This window comes from Chaetura pelagica, unplaced genomic scaffold (assembly GCF_000747805.2).
Source record: "Chaetura pelagica isolate M959 unplaced genomic scaffold, ChaPel_1.0 scaffold90, whole genome shotgun sequence".
NCBI classification, from domain to species: Eukaryota; Metazoa; Chordata; class Aves; order Apodiformes; family Apodidae; genus Chaetura; species Chaetura pelagica.
Window position 1 is genome coordinate 10,193,058 of NW_009953496.1, and position 9,586 is coordinate 10,202,643.

Sequence of the window (9,586 nt, forward strand, 5' to 3'; positions counted from 1 at the left end):
TAGTTATGACACAGCACTGATCCCTAATGCCAAAGTCTGGGGTGGCATTTTCTTCTGGAACTTCCACTGTCATCAACACTGTTTGGTGTGCAAATTCTGAGGGATAATCAGTTTTTTTCAGAGTCTTCTCTTCCATTTTAATTTAGTCAAGAACTAAATGCTGGACTTGGCAGTGCTAGGTTAACAGTTAGACTTGATGAGCTTAAAGGTCTCTTCCAACCAAAACAAGTCTGTCATTCTCTGATTCTATTAAATGCACAGTAACACCTGAATAAAGTTTTGGGGGTTTTTTTTGTTTGTTGTTGTGTTGTTGGTTTTTTCCCCAGTTGGATATAGGTTTACATCCCAATGAAAAATGCCATTTTTCCTACAGCTCAAAAAAGATGAGATCTTGTTTAATCAATGGTAAGTTGGTTGTGGCTGCCTGATACCTGGAATACGTAATTCACAACTGACTTGGCACAAAGGAAATAAATAGCATGAAAAACATTTCACACAAACAAAATAATAAAAACCCAACATCTTCTTGGATTTATTATTTATTCAGAAATCCTACTTTTGGAGGTTGTGCTAAGTCTCAATTTTGGTTTTGTTGTTTTTTAAAAACACATTGATTCTAGTTCTTATAATGAATGAAAGCTGCAGATACAGATGCTTATGGCTCAAAAAGCCAAGAAATGGACATAAAGAATGCAAAACTCCCTTTTCTCTATGATTTAGACCTTTACACCTCATCATTTTCAGAAAGGTGCCTCATAAATGGATCATGCAGACCAGAGGCTGCAGGAATCTGCTGCAGGGAAATCTCAGTCTTTTCAAGCTCTTCTGCCAGCTGTGGTCCCTTCTTAGGATACACAGTACACCTACAGGTGGAACTGCAAAATAGCCTTGCTTGTACAGATCTGCAGAGCTGGTTTTCCAGGTGTAAGAATGCTACCTAGTGGTTAAAAACCTTAATTTAGCCCTTTATATATGGGAAAATATATGCAATGTATGACTCCTTAGCAATGCACAGCAGAAGAGAAAAAATAAGAATCTGGGCCTTTGTATTTGGATGAACAAATGAAACACTTGCTAGGCTGGAAAGCATAATGGAATTTTCATTGAGTTCTCCTTGGGTGACATTAAAGTGTCTTTAAGGCTAAAGCATCATCATATCAAGGCAAATATTGAATGTTTCTCAGATGAAACACATTCCCTTATCTGTTTAGTAAGTCCATAAATCAAATCTTTGTGGAAGAATTTTTAACAGCAATGTTTGTTGAACTTTTTTACTGAAGAGATGATACTTTGTTTTACTCATAGATTTTACTAAGATTTAATAATAAGATCTGTTTAAGATTTAATAAGATCTGTTTCTCCTAATCTCTTACTACCTTTTTCTCCTTTTCCCTTTGGATCGTCCTTTGTCTCTTATCTTTAGATTAATTCAAAGGCATAATTTTCCTTGGGAGCTTGCTATACATTTATGTTAATGACCACAAGACTTAATACTAGATAAAGAAACGTCCTTAGTAGCAAAGAGCACCTTTGATACTGTTTTGGCAAAAAATAAAACACAAGGCCAAGGTAAAATCAACGTATAATGTAAGTAGAGGCCATCTTTTCTGGAATGTAATTAATTTTGAATTCTTCCTGTTGCCATGACACCACACATGAAAAGAAATAAGCCAGGCATTGTGCAGCACTCAAGAGCTTATTGGAATTTTAGGTTTTGTTTCTTATGTTTAAAATAGCAAGAAAATTCTGTTTTAGTGAAACATAAGTCAGCAGTAACACCAGTGAGGTTTTCCTCTCTATGGGGTGGGAGAGAGGTGGATGCCAAGTATCTTTTAAAATCTTGCTCTTTGAAGGAAACAATAATAACGATTCAGAGTTGTTTGCTTAAATTGTCTCATTCTGCTCCTGAAAAATCAAGTGATCAACACCTTTTCTAATCTTTATGAACTCATTAAATATTCCTCTGCAACCTCCCCCTCCCAGCTGCTTCAGGAGCAGAGATTAGCCAGAACACAGCACACAACCCACACACCCATCACAAACCTTATGTTGAATCTCGAGTAGCTTTTCAGTGATGCTATGAGAGGGTGGGTTCTTCGGCGTGGAAATACCTATTTTACACAAAGGACATACAGGATGCTGTAGAGAGTAATGGAAAAAATTGTGGACCTTGTGCTCTGTTTTTATGGCCTTTAAGGATATTTTTATATTTTCATATAAAAATATAAGGTTTTCCTTCCCCTACCAACACACCGAGTGCTCCTTGTATTCAGGAGTTTTTACAATTCATAGTGTTTCACACGTGCTTGTTGAATGCTCAGAAACATAAAGCGTTATAAATTCCTCCTACTGGGGTATTTTTAGTTGTTTTATTGGCAAATCCCACCCAATGCAGCCTCCCGACTGAGACCAGTCGCTTGCAGCAAGACACCAGAAACGTCACAGTTGCTTCTGTGGGGCTGCTGCCCACCTGTATTCGGAAATTATCTCTGAGCAGAGACAATCATGACCATTTCAACGGAGTGCTCCCTGGTGCTGTGAGCTGCAGCAAAGGGGCAGGCAGGCAGCTCTCAGCTGCTTTGCTTGCACTGGATAGCAGCTAAAACTCTGCAAGCTTAATATTCAAGTTGGAGTAAGGAAAGTCGTAGTCCATCCAGCCAAAATAAAGTGTTATAACCGTATTGATCTGTGCTGACAGGCTGCATATTTGAGATTGCCATCAAAAACTTTAAAGACTTTAAGTATTGAGTGTCCTTAAGGGTCATTAAGGTATCCTGTGATTTAAAGCAGATGTTACTGGAACCTCAGGCATTTCTGTTTCCTTTGCCTCCCAGGCACAGCCTCTGGCCAGACCTTGTGGGAGTTTTCTCATGCACAATAAAAGCCATCAAAGGGAGATGATTGCACCCAGAAAACACCCAAGTCCTAGCTGTAAGGAGATGCCAGTAGTTGCCTGCAGAGCCTGCAATGCAGCACATCCTAAGATCACAAATGCTGGTGAGAGTAGTGGCACTAAGCACCAAAGTTACATTTCTATCTGTCAGCACATAGGTTGAGGTGACAGAGGGAAAGGTGCTTTCTCAGTGCCCCTCCCTTCTGCTGCTCTCGATCTCTCTGCTTTATGTTTCATACCGTGGGAAGCAGTGAGATGGCCCCCACAGACTGAGATGGCCCTTGTAAGCTTGATACTTCCAAGGGCTATTCTTCAACATGTAAAGCTGCTCTGCACCTAGAAACCATACCCTGCTCCTGAGAAGCCAGGAAGAGTTGCAAGCAGCACTGGAAGGCTGGAGGCACCCTGCACTGCAAAGGTCCTCAATCTGTAACCACCCGATCAGTGCTGCAGGCTGGGGAAATCTGCTGAACAAAATGCAGTGATACAGTGGGAGCAAAGTGTTAGCAGTCTGGTAAGCAACACTGGGCTATCCAAATTCTCTAATTGCACCATTGCATAAAATAATTGTGATGTCCTGAAAAGGAAAAATGGATCCAGCTGGAAAACATGCTCCAAACACATCTCTAGCAGACTGTAATTGGCATGAACCAGAATTTTCCCAGGAGTCTCTGGAAGTTTGGCAGGGAGATGGTGGCAGCCAGGACAGCACATGTATTTTACTTAAAAGTTAGAGTTTGCGTTGGTATGACTCTGAAACATACCTCTAGGCCACAAAAATTACAATAAACTAACTTTTCACTTTCCTTACTTTAAATATACTTGGGAGGCAGGGCGAAGGAAGATACATTAACATCAGAACATATATAAATAAAGGGAGGTAAAGGCAGGACTCACAGCAACCCTTCATTGCAGCTTGTGTCCCCTGCCAAACATGTTGACTGTTAGACGGATGGTTAGTGTTATTGTTTGGACAGTTGCATTGTTTCTGCTGAACATCTGTATTGAGGAACACAGATATGACAGCAGGCGTGGGTAGGAAGGGAGAAGAGAATAATTTGGCTCTGTTACAACATCCGTCAATTATAAAATATAGAGAAGATGCAATGTTATTAACCAGTGCTTAAACTGTTTTAACTGACTTTCAGTGTTCCCCTTTCTTCTCTCAGTGTGATTAATCAGTGCTCTCTGAATAAGACATCTTGAAAGACCTCTGGTTTGTACCACTCATTTCACATTTGCAGACTGAAGTATCTCTATACTTATATCAGTTCTCTGAAAATTCAAATGCCTAGACATCTTTGCTTTCAGAAGAGGTTTACATGCTCTCGGAGAACAGGAGAAATAACATATGTTAATATCTAGAGACTAGAACAGCCCCAGCAGAGTATGCAGGCCCATCATAACATCGTTATTTTTAGCTGTGATATCACTAAAATTAGCTCTGTGGAAGTTTTGAAACACAGACTTTAAAAAGTTGGATAGAAATCTTGTTAATATGGATTTCTCAGAGCAAGCCAGTCCCTCTTGCCTGCGAAGGCGTTCAGAGGCTGCACCCTGCTGGCTCACAGGCTCACAAGCATCTCTCACTGAGAGGCCTTGTAATCCCCTTCCCATGTGCTTTTCTATGACAACAAGAAAAGCTTATCCATATTCCAGCTCAGGTATCCCTCACTCTCCCTATACCCATCACAGAAGTTACATGAAACTTCAACAAAATGAGTTCCCTTACTTTCAAAATCAACAGCTCAACTAGTTTTATATATCCTGCACTGTCAGTGCACTGCTAACAAGTAAGTACCCACAGAACAAAATCTATGAGATGCATCCTAGATTATTTCCATTACAAAAAAAATCCCCCAACAAACCAACAAAAAAAACACCACCACCAAAAACCACCACACTGTGCTTCGAGGTAGGCAGTGGCAATCTCTACCACTGCCCCCATATATCTGTGTGCCAGTAATTCATTGTCTACAGTCACATCTCTATTAGTGCCATAACTGCCACAATGTGAGAATTAGCACAATGTTTTTGTGCTGAGAGAATAAATTATCTCAACTGTTCAGTTCTCACAGGACAGTTACTGGCATGATTTTGTCCTGAACACTCCCAACCAGTGCCAAGGTATGGTTCAGGAGTTATTCTGCTACTGGCACCACTATTAACAGAACATATTACTATGGATGTGGGTCACCTCTGGTGACTGAATGATCCTGGCCACCTCCACCAGACCTAAATCTGCAAGAATATACACATGTCTCAAAGTGATCCTTGGAGCAGCACATCCACCCAGCTAGAGCACACACTGATGACTGCAACAGGAGCTGGACCTAAGACCCAGCTGTAGGTCAAATTAGCTCTAGAGATGCTCAGATTTCACTCTTTCGGCTGAGAGGGGAGATGACGCATCAGAAACTCCAGTTAAACCCAGAAGTGAGGCACGAGGTCTCCAAAACCACAGGCTGTGCTTGCTCTGAAGTATGGTGAGGCAGATAAGCATAGTGAGTCCTACCATAACAAAACCACTTATCTTTAGTGAATGTATAGCCACTAAGAAGAATCACAGGATGCACATTCATTTAAAATATCTATTGAAATTACAAATTAAACTCTTCAATATGATTCAAAGTACAAAACACAACATTAAAAGGCATTCAACAACTCTTTTATACATCACAGTGTTAGTGGCACAAAATGTACTTACACCAACAGAACTATTTTTACACTGGCCAAATACATTATTTATACATATGCATGACTTCTTCATGCTTATCCCTATACAAGTTTAAAATACATCCATGATGAAATGATCAAGAAAGGTTCAGTCATGTACCATGTACCTGGAATTCTTAGAGATACAAATCAAAGCAATAACAAAGACCACAGGGCTCTAAACACAAACAGCATGCCTTACTATAAGTGCATTAGCAATTAAGCACTGATGCAGGCTTTTTTGATGTCTTTATTATCATGGTCATGAACAACCATATTCTACCACTTTTGCTCAGGATTGTAGATTATGTATGTGAAATGTACAAACTCTGGTTTTAAAAAAAAAAACAAACTCGCACAAAGCTTTATGCATGCTGCACTTCACTGGGATGACAATGGTCTGTATTAAATATATTTATTCCTCTACAGTAAAAGACCTACAGACAAAATTCACAAACTTATCTTTTGTTTTCCTTTCCATAACAATTTTAAATAATCTTTTTCTGATCTATGAATGTTTTAGCCTGTCAGCTCCATAGACAAGGGAGCTTTTCACAATTTTGATTGTTTCCTACATGTGAGATCAGCTGTAAGATGAGAGTTGATCCAGTCAGCACTTATTAGGGATTTTGCCTAATTCATAAGCCAGAGTATTTGAGGAAAGATCATACTGCTTGGTGTATGGGGGAAAAGCATCCCAAACTCTTGGCATTATAAAGTCAGTAACAGGAGGCTTCAGGATGAATGCTTACATGAATAAAAATGACATTAACATAAAAGTACAGAAAAATGTATATATAATCTTTCATCACAGAATCTTGAACAGCATTAAAACCAATGAGTTTGCTCTCACAGCCTTCCTGTGAGGTAGGTAAACATTGGTCCATCCATTTCAAAGATGGTTAAATTAAGACAAGAGGAGATAAGTGACTTGTCTAATGTCATGTGTGGAAAACCCAACACAACTGCCATTGAAGTCAGTGCAGGCTGTGGTCCTGACCTCTCTCAGGACTGACTTCAGCTCAGCTAATGAATGGCAAGTTTAGGGAGACTGCAAAGCCGCTGGAGTTTGGACTCCACACTCAGTCCCATGCTCACTAGAAAGGACACCACTCCACCCCAGCAAAACATGCAAATGATGTACTGTTACAAACTCCATTAAAATCAGCTTTTAAGACAATGCAAAAAGCCTAAATAATAGCATAACCATAAAAATGCAACAGAACTCATGCAGTTAATCTTATTTTGCTACTGAAAATCTAAAAAGCCAAAGCTGTTATAATAGAATTCCATCTAAAAAGCAGCAGAGTCATTCGTTTTTCCATATTAAATGTCACACCATCAACATAAGTTGTAACATAAAAATGCCCCAAACTCAACACACCACTGTGAGATGTTTCTACTTTGGAAACAAAACAGCATTAAAAAAACCCAAAACAAAACAAAACACACAAAAAAAGAAGAAGAATATAGATGGAATGACATTGAGCAAATCTGAAAGGATTAAGTATTTGGTAAGTATATGTAGGCATGTAATCTATCCCAGCAGCCAGGATGTGAAAGAAGAGATATGTCATAAAAATCTCCAGTAGCAATTCAAATATGTTGTGATTCACTGACAGAAGTACAGTTTTCTGCTTATATATGTTAGCTGTATCAATTATAAACTATCATTTTAAAATGTCTGTATGTGTAAAGGCCTTCTTTTTCTTTCCTTTTCCTTTTAAATCTGGAAATTCATTAATTTTGACATTGATTATTAACAGTACGATGGAAACCTCAGGTTTTACTTCACTGCCACACAAAGGCAGTCCCTAAGAAAGGCACAGAGAAAATAAATCTCACACCAGGACACGCTGGTAGTTAACAGGCTGCTGCACCTCTGCTGTTTAACTGTCATCCCAGCAGTAGAATCAGTCATTAGAGCCACTGCCACATATAGTAAAATCCCTTAATGCTCCCAATTAGATAATTGACAACCCATTCAATCTTTACGTCTTGTTGTCCAGCTGAGGTGTTTTTTGTTTTTGTTGGGTTTTTTTGCTTGTTTGGTTTTTGTTTGTTTGGGTTTTGTTTTCCTCCAGTTAAATAGAATTACAGGGCCAAGGATGAAAGGCCACAGTTCAAGCTTACCTGCAGGAAGGTGTCCTTCACAGAAGGGTTTCCACTGCTTCTGCACACTGAAGCTGTAAGTCCAGGACAAGGCAGGTGCTCGGCTCAGGGCACTGCTGGGGACATGGACTGAGCTGCTGCCAGGGCCAGAAGTAACCACTTCAGTGCCCCCTGAACCCAGCAGTGCTTCAGACGTCCCTCGGTGGCCAGCAATCAGAAATCAAATGCACCACCCAGACTTCCCTTCAGGTATTTTAGAACAACTAAGCAATTTTTAATAACAAAGATAGCTAAAATACTAAAAGTACTGAGATAACAAAAGCAGGTATTACAAGTAAAGATCTAAACTGTGCATTGCCATAAACAATCTGAAGCTATCAAAAGTTCAGACTTGCTGATAACCAGCTATCCTTCGTATTTAATGGCAGAACTCATTAAAATAAAGATAAATAAGCAAATTGCAAATAACCTTCAGCTACCAGAGCTAAAATCTGTGGTTTGATAGTTTGAATTTGGATAACATTAAACTTGGAACAAGGGGAGGAGGAGAAATTCAAGAGTAGCTTTATAAAAAGACAGTGGCCCCTTTCAAAATTGTACCCCACAGTCTTTTTATTTAACAGATAGACAGTATAAAATTAAAGATATTTAAGAAATTAGTAATTTCCTTATGCTTGAGCAATGAAAACATTCCCAGCCTGTGACAGCAGCAAGAAGCAGTTGCATTTAAGGGTCTTAATACATTTTGGGGGCAAAAATATCCTGGCTTGAACATATTCATCCATCTCAGTACATTAATAATGCACAGAAATATATGATAATGAAAAAAACACAGTCAAACTTCAGTCCATAAGCCATTCAAAATAGTGTTTTCCTTCAGTACTACACACAGACATACCCATTTTTTCAGATGCTTCATATTTCATGGCAAGAAGTTATTAATCAAATTCCTGTAGGCTTTAAAATCAGACCAAAATGGTTTTCAACAAAATATTTCTAATGAGAAACTAGATGATTAACAGTATCTTGACCAGCATGCTTTACTACCCTAGAAACACTATACTGTGAATTCCACAAAATTATCAGATCAAAAGAGTATTCAAATGAAAACTTGTTTTGTCGGAGCATTGTTATTAACATTACACACCACACATCATATCATATTAATTCTGAAAATGGGCTAAGTAGTTTAAATGTCAAGTACAACTTTCACAAATATCCCAGGCATTGTTATTACGAAGTGCAGGGATAATCCTAATGTATTTTTATACTTAAAAGGAAAGATTGATAACCCAAGAGTCTGCTGAATAGTAAAATTAGTCCTGTAATTTTTAGTAATTGCCCTGAAGACAGAACCAAGCTATCTTGAACTTCCAAAATATTTCAATAGCCCAGCTATTTACATATTTGTTTTAAATAGGATTATATATATATATATATATAAAAAAATATTAAGATACCTGGATTAGAAGTTACATAGCCCTGTAAGTATAGCAGAACCCTAAACAATAGCATAAAATAACAATTCAGAAAAAAACACTAGTGGTCCAGTGGTAATCAACCATCAATGCTTTTTTAAAAGAACCTTGATTAGAGAGTGGGTTTGTGTCACCAATCAAACTTACAGCTTCATCAACTCATTTTTTTAAATGTAGCTTTCAATCAAACACATTTCTTATAAGACTTCAAAAAATTCCTCGAAGGCAACAGGACCAACTCTGTCCTTCTAATCCTCCCCAAATTTCAAGAAAGGCATAGGATGGCCTATATGCACCTTACTGATTTTCTTATACTTGGAAAAAATAGGTATTAAAAAGGACATTGTGACGGCTTTAACAAAAACATGGCAAAAATCACACTAAGTTG